We start from the raw sequence: 5,934 nt of genomic DNA, 5'->3' as shown, positions 1-5,934 counted from the left end.
ATATGTACCTCAGTTTCCCCTTTATGAAATGGGAAGGTTATGTTCCCTTCCAAGTCTGGAATACAGATTTGATGAGATACAAGTGGAGAGAAAGATACAAGAAAAAGGTTTTCCACTCCCACAAGCCAGCCCTGAAACTCCTACCCATCCGCTGTGGATCCAAAGGGAATTTGCCTAAGAAGCCACTCTGTCCATCGGCCTCTGTCATTTTGGGGAAGTGCAGCTCTTCTGAAACATCCAGAAGCTGGAACAGAAACAAAGGGAGATTCTTGTCTGGACAATACCTTGATTTTAGAGGAGGGGAAAGTGGCTTCCTGGAGGCCCCAGGGCAGTGGACCAGGAAGCAGGGAGAACTCAGGGAGGTGGCACCCCCAGCTTTGCTTCAATTGGAGGCAGGGTATTTAGCTGCGGAAAAGGGAATCCTCTCCAGGCCCCTAGCCAAATTAAGGACTCTTTCTGGGAAAGGAGACAGCAGCCTGGTTCAAAGAATTCCCAGACAAAAGCTAGGTGGCTGGACCAGTCGGCAGAGAGCATTGGGGCAGCTTACTCCTCCCGGAGATTTTCTGGGGCAAGGTTGGTGGCCTGCAACGCCATCTTCCGCCAGCTAGGGCTGCCCCCACCCAAAGCCAGCCCCAGCCCCAGGGCTGCCAGGGCCAGAAAGTGGATGGAGAAGTAGACAGAGGCCCAATACCGGAGAGTGTCACCCATTGAGAGAAGCACAGAGCCATGCACACGTAGTCATAGGCTCACATCTTCAGGAACCAGTGCACCCAGTCCCAGGCCTTCTGCCCCTCGGGGCTCAGCCGCCCCTGCAGGGCTGACTCCAGCTGGCCCTCAGCAGCCAGGCACAGCGGGATGGTCAGGAAGCTTAGGTAGTAGCCAGGGTGGAGGCCGTGCCAGTAGGCCCTCAGCAGCATAGTCCAGGCGCTCCTCAAGACATAGGAGCAGGCAGGTGCACTCTTGTAGATATACTGTGCCAGCCACCACTGCACCGTCATGTTCCAGTACCTCATACCATCCCGCACCCGCACGCAGAAGTCTGTGCTGTAGCAGTCGATGTTACAGATGGTCTCATAGTCGTACTCCAGGGAAGCCGCCTTCTCTGGACTGGTGGGGTGGAGGATGAGGGTGGGGGACAGACATGCAGCTCAGCCAGGCCCCCTCCCAACACCTGCTACTGTCCCAGCTCCAGATCCTAAGGAGGGGATTCTGGCCAGGCAACAGTTCTCTGGCTTTCAGACTTGCTAGGACAACGGGATGGTAGCCCAGAGGGAGACTTTGGGAGAGGGAAGTGGGTGGGCTGCGGAGCACAGTTCACCAACAATGGGGTTCTCTTCTCTTGGTAAGTAACAGGGCACCACAGCCATGAAAAGATTTGAGGGGCTATGGCTGCTAAGCTATGAGTCCTTCAGCAACCAAGCTCAGTATATTCAGAGAAGCCTACAGGAATGGTCCCTACGCGGGACACTGTGGTTGCTAGGGAAGTATCATCTGTAAAATCAAGGTGATTCACAGTTGCTAGGGATATGTTCTAGGCCCGCCTGATGTCCCAATGATTTCTGTTGCTAGGAAAAGGCATTCCTTAGCAACAAAGCCTAAGATGTGTAGAAAAGCTTCTAGAAAGGGCCTTTTTTCCTAGTCTCTGTGATTGTCTGAGAAGTGTCACCTCCGGCAATAGATTGGTGCCCAGGACACTGGCACCAACAGCCCCAGAAGTGGGGTATGTCCTTGGCTGACCTGAACCCTCCTTCTGACAGGAGGTGAGCCATCCTTTAAAAGTGGGGGCCCAGCAGACTTAGAAAAGTCTTCATTCCTGACTTTTTGGGGGGATGTCCACTTTAACAACTGGAGGTCAGGCCATGGTTATAGGACAGTGGTAATAAATTCATGTGGGAGTACCACTACCCCCACAACAAAGTGGCAGTTTGTGACTAGTAGGGCATGGCACAACCCTAGCAAGGAGTAGTTCATAATTTACATCAAAAGGCTGCTCCTCAGTACCAGTCCCAGTCCCAAGTGGAAACCTGACTACAATTGCCAGGAACAGAGGTGCAGTCCATTCTCAGTTGCTAGGGGTGCCATTTCCCTAGCAACATAAGGACGATTCTTCCTCAGCAACAAGACAATCCATAGCTACTAGCAGTGCAACTTAACTAGCAATGAAGGTGCTGCAGTAGGAATACTAGCAACAAGGGTCAATCCATAGTTAGAGGGAGGTCCAGCTTCCTTAGCAACTGCAGGAAGATAAGTTGCAGTTGCTAGGAATGGTGTCCACTCCACTGGAGGACAGCACAGTCAGAGATGCTGTTTCCTTAGAAACAGAGGTCAACTAGGGGCTGCTATGTGATGACATCCCATGGGGGTGGGAGGTATGCTGGCTCCTAGCAACAAAGGAGCAGTTCAGAAGGTGCCATTTCCATAGCAACAAAGAGCAAGACTTCTGGCAAGAAGGGGACAACTACTGTAGCTAGAAATCCCCCTTCTCTAGCAAATATGGTTCTTCAGTTGCTATGGAGCCATCTTCCTAGAAACAGAGGCTGACCTACTACAAAAGGATGGTATCCTGAGTAACCATGAACAATTTAGTTCTTGGGGTGACACTTCCACAGCAACAGAGGGGTGGCACATTGTTGCTAAGATACAACCTCCCTTTTCTTGGCTACTGAGGGCAATTCACCATATCAAAGGGTGAGGAGCGCTGGTAACAAGGGGCAGTCTATAGGTACCAGGAATACTGTTTCCTACTGACAAGGGAAGGTAGGCCGTGTCTGCCATGGGGCGACAGTTTGCTAACAGGTGGTGGCCCTGAACCCCTGCTTCCCGTTCTCCTCCCTGTTAGGGGCAGAGCCAGCCCTTGGTGATGGAGCCTGCTTCTGCCATGGGGCGACAGTTTGCTAACAGGTGGTGGCCCTGACCCCCTGCTTCCCGTTCTCCTCCCTGTTAGGGGCAGAGCCAGCCCTTGGTGATGGAGCCTGCTGGGTCTTGGCAAGCCTCCCTCCCATCACCTGACCTGCTGGGGGGTGAGCATTGGAGGGTGGGGCCACCCCTGGCCCTGGCTTTGGTGGCCACAGGGTAGGCCCCAAAGCCAGCGGCAATGCACCCGCACTCGGCAGCAATCCAGGCCACGTAGAAGCGCATGCAGAAGGCGAAGAAGATGGGTATCATGTAGAAGAGGTGGGCGGGCAGCGGGCAGGTGTAGAAGGAGTCCTCGCACACGGCCTCCAGCGGGAAGAGGTGGGAGGACAGCAGGATGAGCAGGCCAAAGAGTGGGGCTGGCCAGGCCCGGCACAACAGGGGCCACAGGCTGGGCACGGCCCCTGGGAAGGGCTGCCTGTCATGATTCCCACATAGCAGTAGCTGTAGCTGAGCATCTCCATCAGGGAGGGAACGTGGGGCAGCAGCCCCAGTGTGGGGCCCTTGCTGAAGCCTGAGGCCATTTCCTTCCGCTGGGCCAGGTGTAGGTCCTGGACTTCACTGGCCAGACTCACCAGCTTCAGTGTCAGCAGCAGCTGGACGGCATTGGTGAAGGGCGTGGAAGTGGGCAGGCCCAGCAGGCTGAGGGCTCGGAGGAACAGGAGATAGTAGAAGGTCCAGGCTAGAGCCAGGGCGTGACAGGAGCAAGGCTGGGCCTGAATGAGGGCCCAGGTACCGAGTATGGTGACCAGAGAATGCAAAGTGTGGGGGCCACAGGTGAACAAGGTGAGAGAAGTGGGCAGGCCCAGCAGGCTGAGGGCTCGGAGGAACAGGAGATAGGAGAAGGTCCAGGCTAGAGCCAGGGCGTGACAGGAGCAAGGCTGGGCCTGAATGAGGGCCCAGGTACCGAGTATGGTGACCAGAGAATGCAAAGTGTGGGGGCCACAGGTGAACAAGGTGAGCCTCAGGCCCACAACTGCCGCTCCCCATCGCTTCAGCCCAGGTCCAGCTTTCTTTTCTTTTTTTTTTTTTTCCTTTTTTTTTGTCTTTTTTCGTGACCGGCAACGGATCGCAGTGTCGCGCCCATACCGGACCGGGAACCGGGACAGCGACGGGATCGCAACCCTCGGTGTTGCTCCCGCACCTCGCTCAGCCAGTGAGCGGGAACCGGTCTGTATGTGGGATCCGAACCCTTGGCGGGAGCGCAGCCGCACTCCCAAGTGGCACACTGTAGCAGTGCGCCACTGGGCCGGCCCCCCAGCTTTCTTAAAAAGGAAGCCGATGGGGATGGAAATAAGAAGAACAACAAGATATGTCCATTCTTCTCACGACATGGTCTGAGCAGCCCGCTGGGAAGAAGGCGGAGAAGCACGCCCAGTCCTCCGTCCCCCACGGCCCCCACCACGCCTCCCCCTGTCCTTCGGGGGGACAGCCAGGCCGCGCGGTTCCGGGCTGGGGCGGCAGCTACAGTCAAAGCTCCGGGCTGGGTAGGGAAGGAGCCCGGCAGCGTGAGCTGTGGAGCATGAATCCGCGGTTGGAACCGGGTCACGATCCACCGAGCAGGGGGAAGGAGCAGCGAGTCAGGACAGCTTCTTCAATAAAAGGTCCTGGGAGAACTGGATATCCACATGCAAAAGATTGGAACTAGACCCCTATCTTTCACTATACACAAAAATCAACTAAAAATCGATCACAGACCTAAATTTAAGACATGAGATTTCTAGTAGAAAACATAGGGAAAGCGCTACACAAAATCGGAGTGGGCAGCCCTTTTTTGAACAAGACTACAAAGGCACAGGCAATTAAAGCAAATGTAGACAAATGGGAAAAAAACTAAGAAGCTTCTACACAGCAAGGGACACAATTAACAAAGTGAAGAGACAACCTACAGAATGGAAGAAAGTATTTGCAAACTACTCATCAGAAGGGCCAGCCCATGGCTCACTCGGGAGAGTGCGGTGCTGATAACACCAAGGCCCCGGGTTCAGATCCTATATAGGGATGGCCGGTTTGCTCACTGGCTGAGCGTGGTGCTGACAACACCAAGACAAGGGTTAAGATCCCCTTACCGGTCATCTTTAAAAAAAAAGAAAGAAAGAAAGAAAGAAACTACTCATCAGACAAGAGGCTAATATTGAGAATATATAAGGAACTCAAGAACAAAAAACCAAATAACCCAATTTAAAAATGGGCAAATGACCTGAACTGACATTTCTTAAAAGAAGACATACAAATTGCCAACAGGCACTTGAAAAAATGCTCAATATCACTACTCATCAGAGAAATGCAAACTAAAACCACAATTGAGATATCATCTTATTCCATTTAGAGTGGCAATTATTGAAAAGACAAAATAGCAAATGCTGGTGAGGATATGGGAAAAAGGGAACTCTCCTACATTATTGGTGGGAATGTGAATTGGTACAGCCATGTGGAAGACAGTATGGAGGTTCCTCCAAGAAATAAAAATTGAACTACGTTATTACCCAGCTATCCCACTACTGGTTATACACTTAAAGGAAATGAAATCAATATATCAGAACACCAGCACTCACAGGTTCATTGTAACACTACTCCCAATTGCCAAACGGTGATATCAACCTAAATGGCCATCAACAGATGAACAGATTTTTAAAAACCTGTGGTATATATATACAATGGAATACTATTCGGCTACTTAAAAAAATGAAATCCTGTCATTTGCAGCAATAAGGATGGAACTGGAGACACAGAAAGACAAATATTACATGACCTCACTCATATGTGAAATCTAAAAAAAAAAACGTGGTTCTCATAGAAGTAGTGTTATGGCCAACGTCCGACGGGTAAAAGAAATTTGCCCACGAGAACCGGGTCATAGGAAAGGGAAAAAAGTTTATTTCTGGCAGCCAGGGCTATGCAGGCCAATCGAGAAGCACAGCCCCGAGTTGAAACCTGTCACAGCTTTTATTTTTAGCTAGGCGGGAATTTTTCACGCCTGACACAATCTAGCCAATGCAAGCAAGCCAGCGGTACATAAGC

General features: G+C 52.0%; 1 pseudogene; it reads right to left on the bottom strand.

Moving 5' to 3' along the window:
• Positions 1–149: 149 nt before the first annotated feature.
• Positions 150–3,623, bottom strand: LOC103600009 (annotated as a pseudogene).
• Positions 3,624–5,934: the final 2,311 nt, after the last annotated feature.

Source organism: Galeopterus variegatus, unplaced genomic scaffold (assembly GCF_000696425.1).
Source record: "Galeopterus variegatus unplaced genomic scaffold, G_variegatus-3.0.2 Scaffold3184, whole genome shotgun sequence".
NCBI classification, from domain to species: Eukaryota; Metazoa; Chordata; class Mammalia; order Dermoptera; family Cynocephalidae; genus Galeopterus; species Galeopterus variegatus.
This window is presented reverse-complemented; position numbering and strand designations above follow the sequence as displayed.